The sequence below is a fragment of the Rhinichthys klamathensis genome, unplaced genomic scaffold (genome assembly GCF_029890125.1).
Source record: "Rhinichthys klamathensis goyatoka isolate OS25496 unplaced genomic scaffold, OSU_Roscu_1.1 h1tg000768l_1, whole genome shotgun sequence".
Lineage (NCBI taxonomy): Eukaryota > Metazoa > Chordata > Actinopteri > Cypriniformes > Leuciscidae > Rhinichthys > Rhinichthys klamathensis.
Genome location: NW_026607168.1, coordinates 181,380 through 203,494, shown reverse-complemented (window position 1 = coordinate 203,494; position 22,115 = coordinate 181,380). Strand labels below are relative to the sequence as shown.

The 22,115-nt window shown below is 37.2% G+C and overlaps 1 protein-coding gene across 1 annotated transcript in view; it reads right to left on the bottom strand.

Annotated features, from left to right (window-relative positions):
• The window catches only part of sv2a (synaptic vesicle glycoprotein 2A), a 37,811-nt gene extending 25,798 nt beyond the window's left edge, over positions 1-12,013 (bottom strand). The window contains exon 1 of the mRNA XM_056242996.1: positions 11,621-12,013. The gene's annotated coding sequence lies outside the window, so the exon portion shown is untranslated. The remainder of the gene's footprint in view (positions 1-11,620) is intronic.
• Positions 12,014-22,115: the final 10,102 nt, after the last annotated feature.

Here is a 22,115-nt window from a genome sequence, read left to right as displayed (position 1 = left end):
AATAACCTGTAAATAACCCATGTAACTAGTCCTGCGTAGGCAGAGCACACAGACTTGTGCACACAGTACGGTGCAACTGTAACAACCGTCTCCCCCACAGTTCCCAAATACAGCTCTATTCATGTCTGCAGACAGGACAGCAATAGTGGCGTGTAGGAGCAGCGGTGTGTGAGATGGCTCTGCTGGGAAAAACACTCAATCAACTCTTGGTGGAACACTTGCGTTTCAATTAGACTCCTACAGGAACATATGTCAGCGCTAAAGAACAGGGTCTAAAAGCTCTGTGAACCAAAGCCTAGCCCAGAGCGGTCACATCTCTCTGATACACTGCTCTAATAGCAATATGAGATTATAGGCCATTTAGATGTGATTTAGTACTGCAGTAGATCAAAAGTGGAGTAAAACACACAGACAGACGAGGAAGACAGTGCCATTCTTAAATACAATACAAATTTGATTTCTTCTAGATCTGCTATGAATCAAGAGAGATGGCGCACTGCAAAAATACTTATTTTTTTATAAATAAGATATAATATAAATAAATATATATTTATATATTGTTATTTATATATATATATATATATATATACACTCACCTAAAGGATTATTAGGAACACCATACTAATACTGTGTTTGACCCCCTTTCGCCTTCAGAACTGCCTTAATTCTACGTGGCATTGATTCAACAAGGTGCTGAAAGCATTCTTTAGAAATGTTGGCCCATATTGATAGGATAGCATCTTGCAGTTGATGGAGATTTGTGGGATGCACATCCAGGGCACGAAGCTCCCGTTCCACCACATCCAAAAGATGCTCTATTGGGTTGAGATCTGGTGACTGTGGGGGCCATTTTAGTACAGTGAACTCATTGTCATGTTCAAGAAACCAATTTGAAATGATTTGAGCTTTGTGACATGGTGCATTATCCTGCTGGAAGTAGCCATCAGAGGATGGGTACATGGTGGCCATAAAGGGATGGACATGGTCAGAACCAATGCTAAGGTAGGCCGTGGCATTTAAACGATGCCCAATTGGCACTAAGGGGCCTAAAGTGTACCAAGAAAACATCCCCCACACCATTACACCACCACCACCAGCCTGCACAGTGGTAACAAGGCATGATGGATCCATGTTCTCATTCTGTTTGCGCCAAATTCTGACTCTACCATCTGAATGTCTCAACAGAAATCGAGACTCATCAGACCAAGCAACATTTTTCCAGTCTTGAACTGTCCAATTTTGGTGAGCTCTTGCAAGTTGTAACGAGTGGTTATTTCAGTCAAAGTTGCTCTTCTATCAGCTTGAATCAGTCGGCCCATTCTCCTCTGACCTCTAGCATCAACAAGGCATTTTCGCCCACAGGACTGCATACACACAGCATACTGGATTTCACACCATTCTTTGTAAACCCTAGAAATCCCAGTAACTGAGCAGATTGTGAAATACTCAGACCGGCCCGTCTGGCACCAACAACCATGCCACGCTCAAAATTGCTTAAATCACCTTTCTTTCCTATTCTGACACTCAGTTTGGAGTTCAGGAGATTGTCTTGACCAGGACCACACCCCTAAATGCATTGAAGCAACTGCCATGTGATTGGTTGATTATATAATTGCATTAATGAGAAATTGAACAGGTGTTCCTAATAATCCTTTAGGTGAGTGTATTCATGTGACACTGAAGACTGGAGTAATGGCTGCTGAAAATTCAGCTTTCACATCACAGGAAAATATTACATTTTAAAATATATTTAAATAGAACAAGGTTTTGTAAATTCATAATAATATTTCACAATTTTACTGTTTTTATTGCATTTTTAATCAAATAAATGCAGCCTTGGTGAGCATAAGTGACTTCTCTCAAAGACACTAACTGACCCCCTTTGAACAGTAGCATGTGTGTGTATGTACATATATATATATATATATATATATATATATATATATATATATATATATATATATATATATATATATAACCAAACAAACTCCTCTGACATTTTTTCTCATAAAAAATCTTGTTGCACTTGGAAATATATCAGATAATGAAAGTAAAATGGGCTGTGAAACATGTTTCATGTTGTAGCTCTTAATTTGTAATTTCTCAGAAGTTGCAACATATCAGTAAAAGATCTGGCACCTTTATTCCTAACATCTCTTTAGGATCAAGCTGATTGTGAATTAACTATGATATAAGGGGTGGGCAATGGCTTTGCCGCTTGTTCACCAGTGATGAAAGACACAATTATGTAATTCAGTTTTTGAAGCAGAGACTACGCCAGCGGGAGTGTAGATCATCATTTTCAATGAGAGACGACAGGAAAGCAGCGCATGAGCTAGAGTGTGAAGAGGCTCATGGGACTCCAGTGAATCTCAGTGTTAGCGAACACAAACTGCCAATGAAAACACAAACCTATGATGACAGCCCTGAGGGGCTCATTTCTGTTTTGGAGTACATTTTCATGTCCCCATCATATATGTCTTAAAGGCATAGTTCACCTAAAAACTTTCATTCTGTCATAATTTACTCACCCTCATATTGTTCCAAACCTGTATGAGTTTCTTTCTTCTGTTGAACATAAAAGAAGATATTTTGAAGAATATGGGTTGATGGACCCCATTGACCTCCATATTATTATTTTTTTCATATGTATGGAAGTCAATGGGGTCCATAAACTGTCTGGTTAACAACATTCTTCAAAATATCTTATTTTTTGTTCAACAGAAGAAAGAAACGTATACAGGTTTGAAACAACTTCAGGGTGAGTAAATGATGACAAAAAATGGTGAACTATCCCTTTAAGCTGTTTGTATGCAGAAACACCATCAGGGATTATAAAGTCATCTTGTTTGGGTGTGTATTCTGTTGATCTGATATCATGTTACAATAATTTCAAAAAGTGGCTAATGTCAATGAAAATCCCTAAAGCTAGGATCAGAGCGCTGTTGGTTTGCCGGGTCACATCAAATGGCTTTGACAGAATGTTGACATTCATTGAGATTAAACATGGTTTTTCAAACCGAGAGAATTTTTCTCTTTCTTTACAAAAAAACATGCAAATAAATAGTCGCATTAAGGATAATCTGCACCCGTGACTAGTACATTTCCAAAAAACATCAACCCACTGCATGTTCCTCTCAGCAAAACACACACACAGGTGCCCATTTAGCATTTAGAGAAAATGATTATGCTTCTTTCTAAAACACCTTATTTTAACCAAATTCTAAAGCAAATTTCTTATATCTTATGATATGTCTCTGTGTACATACGGTGGCACTTGCCATATGCTGACTGTGAGCCTGAATGGTTTTGTGAACCCAGACAGACTGGCGCTTGCAGCGAGCTTTACAGAAAGTGCAAATTGTTATGGTAAGGGGATGGCATTTCCAATCAGAGTACATGTGCTTTTAGGAAGGAGGGGCTTCATAGAGACAGGAACTAAACAGAGCGTTACTGACAGACTGGGAAGAGAGGTGCTGCAACATTGTAGAATATGTCAAAAATTATGTGTTTTGAACATTCAAGCATGAAACCTATTTTAGCAGATCTGAAAAACAAAATCAAGACTTTGTAAAAGGGCATAATATGGCCTCTAAAGGGTCACTTTGGCAGAAGATTCAAGCCAGTTAAATGTCAGCGGTCAAAAATTGGCGAAGAGAGGAGAAACCTGCTCAACAACAGTGACCAACAGAGCGGCAGCACATGTCGAGACTCGAGAGAGAGGAAGAGACTGTACTGAGAGCCATCATGACTAATGACAGCCATGCAAATACACCCAAAACAAAAAAAATAACTTGTGAATGTTAAACTCATTTCCACCATTTCCTTTGTTCACATTCATATTTTGAAGAAAGGTGGGGTCCAAATAACGCTGGACCCAATTGACTTGAAAAAACTAACAAACAAACAATAAAACTTTCCCTAAAAAATAAAAGTCATATGCTTGGAACCGTGTCTAATGAGGAAATAAAGAGGGGCACATAATTATCATTATGCAAAAGCATGTACAAACACAGAGACTTGAGAAGAGAAGAAACACTCAAAACTAATTTGAATAATGAAATATTCAAACGAATGCATCCATTATTCCTACAGTAGCAATGCCATTAACCAATACTTGTAACTTAAAATTACTAACAACATTTCATACAAGGCATTATAAATCCTTTACATGTCATCCCACATAATAACCCTATTAATACACCTAACAGGCTTATTCATTATTCATGTGAAAAGCAATTTAAGCCTTAACTGTGCACCCTTTAACAAAACATGCCGAGTCACTTGTCTTATCAGGGTATTGAAGCCATTTTCAACATTGTGAACGATTATTTGTACAAAAATTAAAACTAAGCTATCCATTATCCAGCAGGCTGATGGAATATGTGTATGGTGGTCACACACAGCCCAGGGGACAAACATGAGAATACCAATATCCCCGGCATAACAAGGACTATAACGAGATGAAGCAGTTAGCTTGATAGAAACATAAGTTCATTTAACAGTAAATGGGTGAATCTCAACCAAACCTGTTCAATGCATAATTTGGCCAATGGAGTGAGTTTGGGGAGGGACTATCTGTTTGTTCAACCAATATAAAACAGGGGGAGTGTTCGGGAAACCAGTTTGAAAACAAGATTATTACATCATTGTATTTTGTACTATATAATCCCCTGGTTTCACATACAAGGCTTAAGCTAGTCCCAGACTAAAATGCATGTTTGAGCTGTTTTAACTGAAAGCAAATTGCACTGGCATATCTTAAGTGAAAATCAAGCGATTCATGTTGTTTATATGTCTATGTAGTGTTTTTAATTATGCTTGATTTTCTCCTTAAAACTGCAGTGAACCAAAGAGTCTCAAAAATGCGGTTTGAAATCACTGGTGTTTCCGACGTCACAAACTACCTTGTAACCAATCAGGTCAACGTGTGATCGTCAACTAGTGGATCTCTGAGCTGGAGTGAGTGAGTGGAGGCGGGGCTAATCTGCATTTTCATAGAACCGCTTATACTAAAGGAGGCTAGGGTAGAGTTCTCAACGGGTCGGGTCGGCCCGACAAACCTGACGGGACCCGCGGGTTCGGGTCGAAAATATTTGCAAATGACTCGGGTCGGGTCGGACCTCGGGCTTAATCTTTTGAATTGTACAGTGAAAAAAAAAAACATTTATTATTCATCGCTGCTGTTCACTGTAAAGAAAGTCTGGCTGCTGCGTGCAACGTGCATCGCGATGGCTTTAGCCCGGAGAAGAAGATGGAGTTGGTGAAAAGTAAACTTGCCGCAGGTGAAATCACCGTCGCTCAGGGGTGGCGCCAGATCATTTTAATGCTGATGGGGGTGCTAGATCATTGACAGGGGGAGCTGCGCAATTATATATATATATATATATATATTAGAGCTGTCAAATGATTAATCGTGATTAATCACATCCAAAATAAAAGTTTTTGTTTACATAATATATGTGGGTGCACTGTGTATAATTATTTTATATTTATAAATACACACACATGCTTGTATATATTTAAGAAATATTTTCATGTATATACTGTATATAGATTTATATATAATTTATATTATATATAAATATAAATATTTTATATATAAATAATATTTTTTTCTTAAATATACATGCATGTGTGTGTATTTATATATATACAAAATAATTATACACAGTGCATCCACATATTTATGTAAACAAAAACTTTTATTTTGGATGTGATTAATCGTGATTAATCATTTGACAGCCCTAATATATATATATATATATATATACATACACACACACACACTATTATTTACATGAGAAAATTTATGATGAGATGTACTCCAGTTCACGTGCAATGCAATCGCGCCCGCGCCTCCTATATCATGATCATTATTGTCTGCAATATTTGCTTCTTATTTATTATATCCAGGCAATTGGTTGATGAAAAATTGATTAAAATTAAGATACAATTTATACAAAATGAAATTCACTTTAAAGAAAGGCTTTCTACAAAACAAAACTTAATTTAGTGGTCAAAATCATGTCTGAGTCTGACCCATCATATCTTACGATATATTGCACATCTTAGCCTACTCATGCTGTTCAATTTTCATAATCAGCATAGATGTAAAAGAAACAACCACATTATAATATTTTAACAAAAATGAAACTAAATGCAATTATTTAATGGCAACAACACATATAGTGGGCCTATACATACTATCTAAATATTGAAATTAACATTAACAATGCTGTAGAAGTGCAGTTTATTAATAGTAAATGTTAACTAATCTAATTAAGTGTTACCGTTTTTTTATACACCGATTCAGAGGTCTCGTGAGTTCAGTGTTGAGTTAAAGTGAATGGTTAAAATGAGTCATTCGTTTGCGTATCGGACGTCTAGCCACGGCACACGTTTTGTGATTATCTCGGCAGTTTAGGACATCGCACAAGATTCGCGTCAATACAGAAAACATTTAAATCACTGGATAGGTTTTTTCGTTTATTGAAATGTGGTTTATGTCAGCTGGATGGGCGGAACGTGGGAGACGTGAGAGTGCGCGCACGCGTGCGCGCCGGGGCTCTCTCTCTGCGTCAAGCGCGAGCAGTCATTCTATTCTACATCACTCACCGATCAAAAGGGTGGCGTCGGGCGTCCGGCCGCGGGCCGGGTTCGGGCAGATAATTCATGTTGATGTGTCGGGTTACATCGGGTCCGGGCTTTAAAAGCCACGGGCTGGGTCGGGTCGGGTTGTAATTTTCAGGCCCATTGAAAACTCTAGGCTAGGGTGTAGAGTTACATTCAAGCTATTTTAAGGCACAAATATGTCATTTTGGTGATCAAAGATGAGTTTTGAGGGATACAATCATTGACTACAGGGGGACTTTAAAATATGTCAGTGCCATTGTTTTGTCTCAAGATACACACCAGTAATGTTTTTTTTTTCTAAGACACGTTTTTAAAAGCTATAAATGCCCTAATTGAACTAAGGCTTAATCCTGGCTTAATTTAAGCACTGTCTGTGAAACCGGGCCACAATATACATTGTATAATTATATTAAAATGAACACAAAGCAGTTTTAATATTATTATGCTCCATCCTCTTAGAGTTTTGCTTCACCTTCAGTACATCTTTCTTTTTTTAATGTGTTTGAAGTATAATCATACAGAGAGTAATAAATTGAACACAATTTGAACTAGCTTTCTCTAACACATGCTCGGCATGATAAAGTATTGCCAACAAGGCCAAAGCTCAATGTATCTGGTGTATTTCAAAGAGCAAGAGTGACAGCAGAAGCCTTGAGTAGATGGATCTAGGAATCAGTGCGGTGGAATAGAGGGAGGAGAGCGGATGGTTAGAAGCGTCTCGACAGCGGTCTCGCAGGAAAGGACAGAGCCGCTGTGAGTCACGTTAGCCCTGGAACAAATCTCTCTGTGTGCGCTGTCACCATGACCACAGTCACTCCTGGCCTCTGCTACATCAGCACCACCAGCATCCTCATGCCCTGCCTCCATTTTAGCCCCAAATATTCCAGCACAAACTGGCCTGAGCCACATTTGGATGGGTGTTGTCAATGCAACATTTCATTAAAAACAGGAAGTGCTTCTACTCTTTCATACTGTCGCTAGTACAAATTGAACCCTGATAAGTGAAATATATAATATGCAAGGAAATCATCATCCTTAAAGTCAACATGAAATTAAAACTGACCTATACTTTCTTAAAATGATAGTTCACCTAAAAATGAAAATTCGGTCATTAACTTCTCCCCCTCATGTTGCTCTAAACCCATAAGACTTTCGTTCATCTTCAAAAAAAAAGATATTTTAATGAAATCTGAGAGATTTCTCTTCCTCCATTGAAAGCCTATTCATCCAAAACTGATGCTTCAGACCGTTCATTAAGTGATTGTAAAGTAAATCCATATGAATCTAGAAGTCTTATGAAGGGTGGTCACAGTCGCTTTATATGATGAACAGATTTAATTTAGGCTTTTATTTGCATATAAACTTTGATCAGCGCACATTATACATAGAATCCTCAAATATGATAAACCGCACTTACTCGACACGCAAGAATAAACCTCACTGGTTCTTGCGGAAGCTCAAACAGGCTGGTGTGACATGAGAGAATGTCTGGTTCACCGTTCGTTTACCATAGTATTTGTTCGCTGATCAGTGTTTATTTGTGAATGAAAGCCTAAATTAAATCTGTTCATCATATAAAGCGCTCAATATGGATTTTTTTTACGATCTCTTTATGAACTATCTATTTTGAGAAATATCTTCATTTGTGTTTCAAAGATGAACAAAATGACGGGTGAGTAATTAAATAATGATAACATTTTCAAATATCCCTTTAAAGTGGTGAACGTAACTCAACGGGTTTAAATGGTGTAATGAAGTCCAGGGGAAATGAGAATTCCTTCTGTAGGAGCTCATATTTTACCGCAGGGATTAATGGGTGAGAGATTACAGTATGATTCAGTTATATGCAGACTCGTGCAATATACTAAACATAAGCATAGTGCAGTTTCAAAGAAACCTCTCACCCTCCGTTTGCATCATCGTGAAACTGAGGACATCTGGATCTAACCTTGAAGAAAATTCTAAATAAATCACATATCTATAGAGGACTGTGATGTCACTGTTATTTGTTACGCTTCAAAGAGGTTGGTGGCCTTTACCCTTCTCTCTGTGAACGCATGCTGAGAGAGTAATGTATAGATTTTGGTTCAAACACTACACAAGTGAATGGGAATTTAAACATGGCTCCACCTTGGTGTGAAAATATGTATTTTTCTGAGGTTCTGCTTCAATTTAGATGTTTCCATTCCACTCTAAAAATTGGCATGCCTTCGATTTCACTCTAAACATTTACCCAGACGTTAACCTGCTGTTATGCAAGTATATTTTGAAGACTAACAGGATGGAAAGTGATATTGAAGACACAAAGGCAAAAAAACGTAAACTGATCACCGATTAGAACAATAATCCCAAGAAAACATCTTTTGCTTAAAAAAAGAAAGGATTACTTGGAATATTTCTTAAAAATCACCATGAAATCAAAATGGACAATTCAGTATCATGAATGATTTATCTGTGCACATTTAGTGTGAATACTAGTTACTAGTAGTTTACTAGGGACATCCTATCACTCACATGAGATCTACCAATAGCAAACTACAACCATCCAATGAATTCCAAAAGGACAAAAACAAAAAAGTAATTTTGTTTAATTTTGTTTCTAATTTGAGAAGCCATTTTACTCAGATATACATATAATTGTGAAGAAAAGACTTTCGCAAATTCCGTTTCATGCCTACTTTAACAAATTGCCAGTTTTTCATATTAAAATCAGAGCAGCACCAGGGGATATGGAGTTATTGTGAAAATTGCAATATTGTAATAAAAGAAAACTAACTAACATGATTTCCAACCTTAAAATTTTTAATCTAATACATGACATGGACATGAAAATGTGCTGCACCAACCTCGAGTGATAATCTTATTCCTGACTCCTGAATGAGTCCTGAATGATGGCCGAGTCAGATAAGGCATCAGCACCAGCAGAGATCAGAGACAAACGCTCCTGCCGTGCCGTTAAACACTTTTTCTGACCCTGTTCTCTCTCTTCCTCGGAGGATTCCTCTCAAGGTTACTCTGAAAAGAGCACTGCAGCGCAGAGAGCACACAATGATTGAGGAACAACTGCAATCCTGAGCAGCACCAGAGGACTGGAGCTGAAGCTGCGTACCACAAATCAATTCACATTAGGAGAAACAGCTTCTCTCAAAGTCCTTCACACGGGCTTGGACACTTTCAAACAGATCCGGATCAAAGTTATGATAACAAGTAGCCAATGACCTGTGTCATTGCACATCAAACTTTTGCATATCACTAAGCCACAGTTAGTATTACTGTACATATTATTTTGCATTGTGATGCTTTTTGGGTAATTAAAGACAATGATAATTCTCCTTAGATTTTAACTACTGTGATACAGTATTGTTATTGTGTGCTTATGAATATAGTCCCACAATGTAAAAAAGAAGGATCTGAATTTACAGTCTTCAGTTAGCACTCATATTTGATCCAAACCGACTTACAAACGTGAATAAAAAAAGCAGAAGTGATTATTCCAACTGGGAAAACATCACAAATACTGCTAACATGCTAAATTCATACTACTGTAGAAATATCTATCAAATATACATATCTAATATCAATACTAACTAACTAAAGCTCTACATACAGGTTATTTATTGGCATCAATGGTTCTATGAAGAACCTTTAACATTCATAGAACTTCTTTAGGTTATTTTAGGTTCTTAGATTAATAAAACGTTCTTCATACTAAGACAAAACGGTTCTTTTAAAAACTGGTCTTTGGGGAACCGAAATTGGTTCTTCTATAATGGCATCGCTGTGAAAACCCCCCTTAGGAACCTTTATTTTTAATAGTGTACTAACAATACTGTCAGATATCAAACTCTATAATATCAATACAGCTAATAAACAAAGATCTGCAGGAATGTAACAACATATAGGATATAGCTACTATCAATGCAGTAATGACAACGTAAATCTCTGCATTGCTAGAACATAAAGCTCTAGCATTGTAATACTACATTTTTTGCATATTACTTCAGCTCTGCACAATCTACTCTTATAGGAAACGGTATAGAGCACACTTATCATTTTTCGCATGCACTCAACAGTGATGGTTGGTTATTCCAGCTCAAAGGCATTATATTTCACTGAAAGAGGAGCAGTATACGGACACATGGAGATCCATAGAGCATCACTGTGAATTCAGTCAAACCAAATGCACATGCTGTCGTGACAAGATTGAATGCAATCAGCAATGGAATAAATCATCGAGGAGATTCACACTCACACACGCGCACACATGTAGCAGGTTTCCATTCTTCATGACTGCTGCAAGGTCATTTTGATGCTTCAAGATAGCACGAGCAAAACATCTCGTTTTAATCTACATTTCTCGTGATTAATCAATTGCAGAAAATATGAAACCCGATAGCAGGCTAAAATCGAGGGAAATGGAAAAGCCCGATCAGTGTTGTTCTGACGGATGGATATTAGGTGAAGGGGCGAGGTTTAAGGTGCCTGGTCTCTATGGGAATATGGCTTTTATAAATTGCTCTTTTGATCTATTCTTTTACACATGGCAAACCAAAATTAACATAAATACAGTAAATAAGTAACAATGTGTCGTAGGATATAGGCTATACTGAGTGCAAAATACAGCACAAAAAAAATCTGCTCGCCGTAAAATTATTTTTGAGATGATGCATGCGCCAATGATAAAAAATATTGCCTTAAAACAGATTTGTATATCATTTACGTACAGTGTTGTAATTATAAAGATGTATTTTTGATGATTACGTTTGCATCCATCATTGATGTGCTCACAATATCTTTCAAATGAATGCATCTTAGCCTGTAGAAGCTTAAACCTGCAACATATAACATAAAACACGTATGCATACCTATATAAATGTGCAATTTAAAACATGGACGAGCATTAAATCATATTTAGGCTATATAGATTCACTAATTATAAATCAGCTCCAAAAACACGACTTAATTAGCAATAGAGGTCACTTACCAGAGCGATTCAGTTATTATTTTTTCCAAATGCTGTCAAGAATAACTGTATATAAGATACGGTGAATTTTTAGTCGTGATGATGAGGAGGGCTGTGTGACATTGCCTGTATCTTCACCCTGTAACGAAGGCGCGTGTGACGTGTAACGGGGTGCAACCCTACAACACAGGCAAAATTACGACTCCTACTATGGCGAACGCTAGACTTATTAATATTAATAGGCAGACTGACGTTGCATGGTAACCTTCCTGGAGCGTCCAGTTACGTAATCTAGTTAGTATTCATGGCCGAGCCTAAAATTCTTGATAGGCCAACCGACTATCGCTCACTCAACTTTCTTTCAGCCAAACGGTTGGGCGATCGTCACGTGATTTGCACTCTTCGCACTCTCTGCCTTTCAGCCAATCATTTAGGTCTATTTAGGCGAACGTGATGTTACGTAATTAATATTCATTAGCCAAGCCATCGCCATAGTAGAATTGGCTAATTCGCATCCTAGAGCGATCCCTTTCATCCCTCACCACTCTCCAATGTGCGAGCGATTCGAAATTAATTTGCTATCAGCATCACCAATGTTTTAATTAAAACGGGTTTTTATTATGATAAAAAACGTCACATGTTTAATCCAAGCTGACTTCAAAAGGATTTACGCAAACGCCAGTGTTTTCCTCGAGCAAATGATTGTGGAAATAGAAGCTTTTTTTTCTTTCTTTTTTTATTATAATAAATTAATGTCATATATTGTGTGTTTAATGCCTTTTAAGAACATGCACTGAGTCCGAAATCACTGGTCTGTGCATGATTGCACGTGCTCTAACTCGTGCACATAATTGGCCAAAAGGACGGAACCATGATGCGCTTTTCTCTCCGTCTTCATCGACTGTTATTAATGTAAACTCGACATAACCTGCCTTTATCAAAGATTAAAATAGGCATACTCTTGCCAATTAATAACATGTCTGCTAGTCTAGAGGTAGCCTAAGTGCAGGAGTTTGCAACCTCATAGATGCCACTGACCCCCAAATATGATCATCTTCGTGCAAAGGACCACCACATCCTAATATAGGCTAGGCCTACTATCAAATGCAGCTAACCTGCCTATATTTTCATGTAAAAAGTCTCAGTCTCTCTCTCTCTCTCTCTCTCTCTCTCTCTCTCTCTCTCTCTCTCTCTCTCTCTCTCTCTCTCTCTCTCTCTCTCTCTCTCTCTCTCTCTCTCTCTCTCTCTCTCTCTCTCTCTCTCTCTCTCTCTCTCTCTCTCTCTCTCTCTCTCTCTCTCTCTCTCTCTCTCTCTCTCTCTCTCTCTCTCTCTCTATATATATATATATATATATATATATATATATATATATATATATATATATATATATATATATATATATATATATATATATACACAGTATACACACACATATACATAGGCTACACACACTAACTTTTATGTTAGATCCGATTTATCACAAATCAAGATTAATCGATTTTGACAGCACTAATTTAAATAAAGTATATTATTTATTTAGTTCCATTTTGTTATTACTAATTTGTGTATTTATTTAAAAAAAATTACACTGTTTTTCTCCAAACTTTTCCACGAACCCCCCTGCGGTCCTCAGACCCCAGTTTGAAAACCCCTGGGACTAATAAAAGAAGATTAACACAAACCAATATTTATGCCAAGAGGCTATGAGTTTTTCGACAGCTATCACTAACAGTGTTTTGAAGAGACATGCAGTCAGACATCAATCTCTTTTTGCACTATCAATTCTATGGAACAGCAATATGATATGACATAAATATTGAGTAAATAACATTCATTAAGAATTAAAATGCTATTCTTCTGCCACATAATAAAGTCCATGTAGGCCATATACGAATGCAAGCATTGTGGAAGCTTGTCATAATGTTAAATATTACAATCTCACTCAACTTAGAGTCGGAACTTGGTTTTAAAACTGGATATTAGCCTACCTAATTCGAACAACAGTTTATTTTTTCAACAGTTTTACATGATGAGGTGCTTTGGTAATGTTAGCTGCTGATTCCTTCAGCAAGCTGTTGTTTTGAAGCACACATCATATGAATCATAACATCTGCATATAAAGCTCAGCAAAAATTTTGAGTTATTTGTTGCAATCTGTTGTGGAATTAGGTATCTGCGATGAAACCTGCACTGCAAAACCTGTGACTGTCAGACGTAGTTTCAGAAGTGCCAGTATTATTGGACATAATGGACTAATGCAGTGCTTAGCAACAGGCAGAATGACGATGTGACTGGTTTTCAAATAAGGCTGCCAGTCACCATTCTCCTGCTGAGAACAGGAACATCTGCTGGTTTCTCAAGTAGCTACTGCATCACATACCTTTACATCAAAACAATATAGGGAACTAATTCATTACTGTAAACCTAGAGTTTGGCCTGATGAAACAGAGACAGAAAAAACATTTTCTTTTCTTAAAGCCTGACATATGAAATAATAGTCAGATTTTGAAACATTGAACAGTTTAGACAAAATAAAGTTTGCACGTGTGTTTTTTGTTGAGTATCATATTTGAAACATCAGGCTTTTATGGCTTATAGTGAGAATATGGAGCTCATACTCGAGGAGGAAAAAAAGCAGATTTTATTCAGAGGCCCAAACTGAGCAAAAATATGCACTTTGGTGCAGCTGCTCATATTTATAGGGACAAGAAGATGAAATTGTGATGGCTTGTAATGTAAATCATTGAGATTTATAAAAGACTACTTCAATAAGCGCATATAAATATCAGTCGTCACTATATCTGACAATAATATGTCTTAGTAAGATTATATTTAAATGCTTAGTTTAGCAAAGTTCTGTAGTTTTTATTGTACGAGCAAACATGATGCAATCCATTACAATGATTATACAAATTATTCTTATGTTTACATCATAAAAATCAGTAAAGATTTCAGATTGATTTCATGATGACTGACTTTATCAGCACTTCATTATGTTGTGGTCCTTTAGAAGTGCCTAGCAAACAAACAATTCAAACAAGAACATATGCTTTATCTGATTCAACCTCATCCTAATGTTAGGAAAATGAAGAAACCAAATCACCCATATGCTGCTATACTTATAGGGTAATCATCATCAAGCTGTAACAAGCCAAGATGAAATTATTTGTTCTATTTAGTTCCTCGAAACCTTGTCACAACAATGGATTACTTCATTAATGCTAAATTACACCTCTCCGCCTCATGAGGATACAGCACCTTTCAGCTAAACAGAAAACCTCCAGCAGATGCTTCTGACTCAACATCTTAATTTGGGTTTCATCTGGGTTTCATTTCTGACTCCAGTCTACAAAGACTACTAACTGTTGTTAACTGCTCCCTGCAGACTGGGTTTTTAGTGCCTTAAAAAGTGTCACGCTGCAGTGTCTACTGCAGGAAAGCAAGCTGGATTTTTTCTCTTCCAAAAATATTCGATGCCAAATTGCCAATAATTCATGATTATTTTGCTGCAGGCACTGAAAAGTCGTCAAATGTCTCTGAAATCTCATTGAGCATATTTCTCTGGTCCCAGCGCGAGGCTGTCATATGTCATATCCTTAATATTATTATCCTTATTTAAATAAATCAGCAAAGTACACCAAAACACACTGCATGTCTAAATAAACACCAGCTACATAACAGACGGACCATATCAGAGCTGTTCCAGCTGTACAGGACGGCCTGAAACAATTAAACAGATGGAAGTCTTCAGTTTAGACCTGCATAGCATCTCATTTGCAGAATATGCCATCTGAATATGATACGTAATTTATTTCCGCTTAAAAATTAAACGAAAATGCAAATCCTTTAACAGTGTCAGTCAGTATGTGGTCTGTATTGTCATGATGCAGTTGCTGCAGATTTGTCGACTGCACATCCATGATGCGAATCTCCCGTTCCTCCACATCCCATATACGTGCGCTACTAAGATCTGAGACTGTGGAGGCCATTTGAGTATAGAGAACTCATTGTCATGTTCAAGAAACCAGTTTGAGGTGATTTGAGCTTTGTGTCATGCCGTGTTATCCTGCTGGAAGTATAGCCATCAGAAGATGGTCGTAAAGGGATGGACATGGTCAGAAACAATACTCGGCTGTGGTGTTTAAATTACGCTAAAATGGCACTGTTGGGGCTCAAAGTGAGGTAAGAAAATATCCTCCGCACCATTACACCACCAGCAGCCTGGACTGTTGATAGAAGGTTTTTTCATGTTGTTTATGTCAAATTCTGACCCTATCTGAATGTCACAGAAGAAATCGAGACTCATCAGACCGGCAATGTTTTTCCAATCTTCTACTGTCCAATTTTGGTGAGCCTGTGTGTGCTGCGTCAGTCTCCTGTTCTCAGCTGACAGGAGTGACACCGGTGTGTCTTCTGTTGCTGCTGCACATCTGCTTCAAGGTTTGATGTGTTGTGTGTTCAGATATCCTCTTCTGCAGGCCGAGCGGTTATTTGACTTACTGTTGCCTTATCAGCTTGACTAGTCTAGTCATTCTCATCTGACCTCTATGTGTCAATTTGCCCACAGAACTGCTGCTCAATGGATATTTTCCCTTTTTCGGGGCCATTCTCTGTAAACCCTAAAGATGCGTGAAAATCCCAGTAGATTCTGGCACCAACAACCATGCCGAGTTAAGCCAAGTCACTTAAATCACCTTTCTTCCCCATTCTGATGCTCAGTCTGAACTTCAGATCTAAATGCATGAATTGCTGATTATAGATATTTGCATTAATGAGCAGCTGAACAGGTGCAGGCCTACCTAATAAAGTGGCCAGTGAGGGTAAATATATATGGTAAAGAGAAAATACGATACAGGTAAAAGGTAAAACAAATATGATCCAGAGACTAGCCTATATAAAAAAAAGGTAAAAAGGTGAGGATAAACATAGTAATCAAATTCAAAATGTACATTTTCCAGTTCAGCACATATGCATATTGTTGTGCAGTTTATGATCATATAAAATTACAAAAGATTTCGTAAAGACTAAACACTTACAAATGTATGAACACCTATATTAATTCAAATACTATTTCAATTAATACTAGGAATACTGTAATATATACTATATAAATAGTTACTAGTAACTACAAAAAGTACTAGAACCTAATGAATAATTGGAAGTAAAACGGATACCAGCAACTCGATTATAGGCTACTACATAATAGCATGAATTGATAAAGAGCCTAGTAACATAAAAATATGATAGTTTTAATTGACAAATGTTAAAACGTCTTGCTATAAAACATCTCCAACTACACATGGATCGAGTTATGATTTCATTTGCGTGTTTTGACTGAAACTTTCTAAAAACAGGATCCTGTAGAGACGCTCGCGCAGCGCTTCTCGCTTGAGAGTCGCGCGCTGCGCTCGTGGTGTGAGGAGATTTTTCCAGCTCTTTCTCTCGCTCAGTTTCTATCTGCGTCTCATTCGCGCTGACCATCGAGAGCAATCGCCACCTATTGATTTATATCGACCTGCTTCCCCACCTCGAGAACGATAAACCACCGATCGCGTCGTCAACTGCGTTTTAATGACCCATTTACTGACCGCGCGTGGCGTTCTGGGTGTCTGGTCGCGTGCGGGAACATGTTAAAAAACTATGAGTCGCTTGCACAGATGTCACATCATCACTCCAGTCTTTTACCATGAGAGGAATGGACATGTGTTGGAAGATTATTGCGACACTGAGCTTGGACTGTTTTAAAGGTTCTCCGTCCTCTTCGCACAGGTACGTCATGTCTCACAAACTGTGTCAGTATTGCGCATTATTTGTATGAATGTGTTTGCATTCATATGCAGGAATCGTGTTGGCGGACTGAACAATGGCAGACTATAAATGGGTTGCTATGGCAATACCTGCTCCGAACATCATCTTTACAGAGATTGTGCATGATGCATGATTTTAACAACAACCTAATGCATGGCATGCATGCTGCTTAAACAAAATAATAATAATCTACCTTAGACTAAAATGGTTTGATGGTCTAGTTGTCTGGCTGTTTTTGGGCACTTTTAGCTTGGTCAGGCTGTTAGACCTTAAACTAGACCAACAAACCGTTTTAGGCTGGTCTAAGCTATTAGAGGGTGACTTTAACACTGAAATGATGAAGTATCATGCGAGGGTCACAACACTATAAGCCTACAGGTTACGAAACACTACCGTCCATTGTGAAAATGTTATATTTCTCCTAAAATCTCAGATGTGTAAAATAAAAATATAATAGGTATAAATGAGACACTAAGTATAAAGTTACAAAATTAATGCGAATAGCATAGTTCAGATAATATTAATTATAGTAGGCTATATTGAAATTATGGGGATCTAAAGTGAGAAGTTTTCTATATAAATGTGTGTGTGTGTGAGTGTCTTACGGTACAATAAATACATTTATTCCAGATTTTAATTGGATTTTGAAAACCACATTTTTAAAAAATTGTGGTCTCACTCTCAGACCATTCGGCCCCATTGTACATTTTATATAGAAAAAAGATGAAAAAGCCAGTTAATTTCATTAAAAAAAAATTATGTAAAAAGATTTAAGAATGTTGAATGTTATTTAGAATTTGAAATAAATTTGTTTAATTTAAATACATTTTAAATTGGAATTTGAATGGCATATTTTCAGTGCGTTCTCAGACAGTTTTTGATGAAAAATGTCTGACTTTATGTTGAAACCTATGTAAAAAAAATAATAATTCACATTTATTCGTATAGCCTAGCGCTTTTCACTTTACATATAATTTCAAAGCAGCTTTACAGAAGACTCTCTGTGGTCAATATAAATCCCAAATTAATGCCAAATTTGCCCCTCATGGCCATCATGGCCTGCTAATCATCCCCATATACTGATTGGCTTCATCACCGTCTCCTCTCCACCAGTAAGCTGGTGTGTGGTGGGCGTTCTGGCGCAATATGGCCGCCGTCGCATCATCCAGGTGGTGCTGCACATTGGTGGTGGTTGAGGAGATTCCCCCTTCCATGTAAAGCGTTTTGAGTACCCAGAACAGCGCTATTTAAATGTAACAAATTATTATTATTATTACATTTTACTGTGCTCTGTTATCAGGGATGACTGTGTTAAAGTAATGTCCAGAAATGCACAGGTCTACGATAATACAAATCCTTACATCATGTATACATTTAGGCAGAAACAATGAGCTCATTAAAGCAATTATTACAAGTTGTGATCATAATGATTACAAAATATACAGAAACTTTGTCAGTTATGTGTTACATTTAGCCTCATGTGCAGTTTCTTGGCATTGCTAGCAGCATGCTAAACCAGCTAAGCTACAACAAGATTCAAACACTAAAGAGATCTTATCTGTGATTTCTCTTCCCGTGGTCCCGCAGGTCGTCCACCAAGCTGGGCTCGAGTCAGGCCGCCAGCATGGAGAGCAGTTCTCTGACCGGTAGCCTGTCTCTGGGCTCTGATGTTCCTCACTGCCAGTGCTGTATCACATACGAGGCCAGGCTGAAGCGCCTCTCCTGTGGACACCTGTACTGTGACCCCTGCTCCGACCAGATCGTCAACCTGGCGTTTGAGGACATCGAAGGCCTGGCTGAATATCCCTGCCCAATGTGCAAAACCCTCCGTCACCTGGGAGGCTTCGTTCCAGCACACAGCTTCCACTGTTCGCCCTTCGAAAGTCAAAAGCAGCAGCTAGTGGAGGCCTGTGGGAAGGATTGTGTCATTTAATGCAGTGGTTCTCAAAAGGACCCAGGTTGAACATTGGACATCACGTGGAAACACAAATCCTGTTCCAAAAGATGCAAACAACAAAAGATATTGGAAGCATTTTCTCCTCTCTTATAAAGTTTATAAGCTTGCTTTTCTAACTATATACACAATATCTCAATTGAGGATGTGACGCGCCACTTGAGATCTATTGCTTTAAAGGGATCGGGCTTCATATCAAGGTTCAATATTCTGAATCAATTATCTGTAACATGAGAATTCATTGTTAAGTGGGGTCGTAGATAATCGTTTAATAGGTTTCAAATGCTTTCTAATGCCATGATGGAGGAAAAGTAAAAGCATTTTACTCCATTACTGGTAGAAGTTATTACACAAACTACTGGCTGTTTATAGATAAAAGATTAATTTTGTGTTTTTAATGCCAGATGATTTACAGTGGTGAAGCTTACCTAGTGTGTATCTGTAGGCCTATACAAGTATTTTTGTAACGAGTGCCATTGATGTAAACAATTATTTATTAAGTCATTTCGCAATTCATGAATTTTAAATGTTGTAATGCCTCTTGCAAAGTGCTCATGTTGTAAATATCTATATTTTGATAAGATTTGAGTAGCTATGTCAGAACTATTGGGCTCATTTGTCATATATTTTTAATAACCGTTATTAAGAAAAAAAACATCAAAAATTGGAGTTAGGAACTATAAGATGCATTTATTTATCTAAAATGTGCCAATAAAGGTTGTTATAAAAGAATAAGGAATGAATGAAAAATGACAATATGTAATGACTCGTCCCTGTGGCAGATGCAAGGATGAAAAGCACAAAACAACTAAGGCACAAGGATTAAATGCAAGCAATTCTTGTGCCATCAAATAAACTTTTGCTCAAATTCAGTCTTGTGAAATGTGTTTCTATTTCAAGTCCACTTCTGCTGAAACTCTTAAATCACTGATGTGCGAGTGAAACAACAGGGTGAAGTCTGAACACGGTGCCGTGTGTTAACGTCACCAGCACCTTTTCCCCACGGGGGAAATAAAAGTAGGACACAAACCTCTGGAGCTTCTCTCTCAATTTTGGAACGTCACTGTTTTCACTGGTGTAACACTTCTTCAGTGTAAAGTCTTGCAAAGACAGATCTGTCCTGAGGTGCACGAGGTCTTTCCATCAAACCTAAAAGGAAAGGTTCTCCTAAAAATGCCAATGGTCACATTCACGTAGTTCCAAAAAGCTGTTATTTTTCCCTTTAGAACACAAAATAATTTTAAAGAAGAAACAACAGCGCTGGGATGAGTAAATAATGACAGTTTTCATTTTTGAGTGAACTTTTAAGAGAATGATGAGCAGTTCCAAACTGAACATCATGAAAATCCATCAATCTTACAAAAGAAATAATGCAAATAAACCACAGGAAATGAAAAAACATGTTGGAGGAAGTCCTGGAAATCCACAGGGATTCAAAATGGAGAGAGTGTGTATTGTGCAGAAGATAAAAATATAAAAATGAGAATATAAAATGTCCTTCAACACGAGCATGTGACTTTTTTTGCCCTTCCTTTATACATGAATTGAGTTCACTCTCATGACCAAATGATTATAAAAACACATCACCGTACATTCATGATGAAGTAACACTTACATATTGTATAAATAGTGTTTAAAATGTCAATGTTGCATCTAGTTTCCATTTCTTTCCTATTTTGTATGAATACTTATTAAAATACAAAAATGCATAACACACTACAGCATTGTGCCTTGCTTGTGAATGTTGAGGCAATACAGCATTTTGTTTCTGTCCAAATCATTTGCCGTCAACACTGAGGTGAGGCTGAAGATTATTTTGTGTCCATCTTGTGGCCGTTCAGGGAACCGCCAAACCTCCTTTGTTATATTATTAGCATGATAGCAGCCATTTTCCCGCTTTTTGGGTTGAGGAAACGAATCACTATTTTACTATCCTACCGTACCACGAACTACTGCTACATACTACTATACTTCAAGCTAGAACTTTCTTGACCCACACAGTTATCGGATCGATATTTTGGCATGAACCACAGACACAACATGCAAACATGTTTAATATCACAATCTACTTCAGTTTTTCAGTTTTATCTAAAGGAATAGTTAATGCAATAAAAGAGAAAATTCCTTCATTACATGGTTAAAACAATGCGAGTATATGAAAGACACTTAATTTTTTTCAGTAAACTATTCTTTTAAAACACTGGCCAAAACGAAATTTAGTTCAATCTTTTTTTTTTTCCTAAACACGTCATAAATTTCACGTCATAAATTACGGACGCTTTTTTGCTAGGCGTTATTTTATTTGCTAAATATTAAATAGCTGCACATGCAAAAGTGTCATTTTTCAAATGCGCATACACTACCATTCAAAAGTTGTTGTTTTTAAAATAAATGAATACTTTTATTCAGCAAGGATGCATTAAATTGATCAAAAGTGACAGTAAAGAGTTATGATGTTACAAAAGATTTCTGTTTCAAATAAATGTTGTTCGTTCGAACCAACCATCTATTCATCAAAGAAATATTTCTTGAGCAGCAAGTCAGCATATTACAATAATTTCTGAAGGATCATGTGACACTGAAGACTGGAATAATGATGCTGAAAATTCAGCTTTGCATCACAGGAATAAATTATATTTTCAAATATATTACAATAGAAAAGCGTTATTTTGGATGGTAATCATTTTTGACAATATTACTGTTTTACTGTATTTTTTTATCAAATAAATGCAGCCTTGGTAAGCAGAAGAGAAT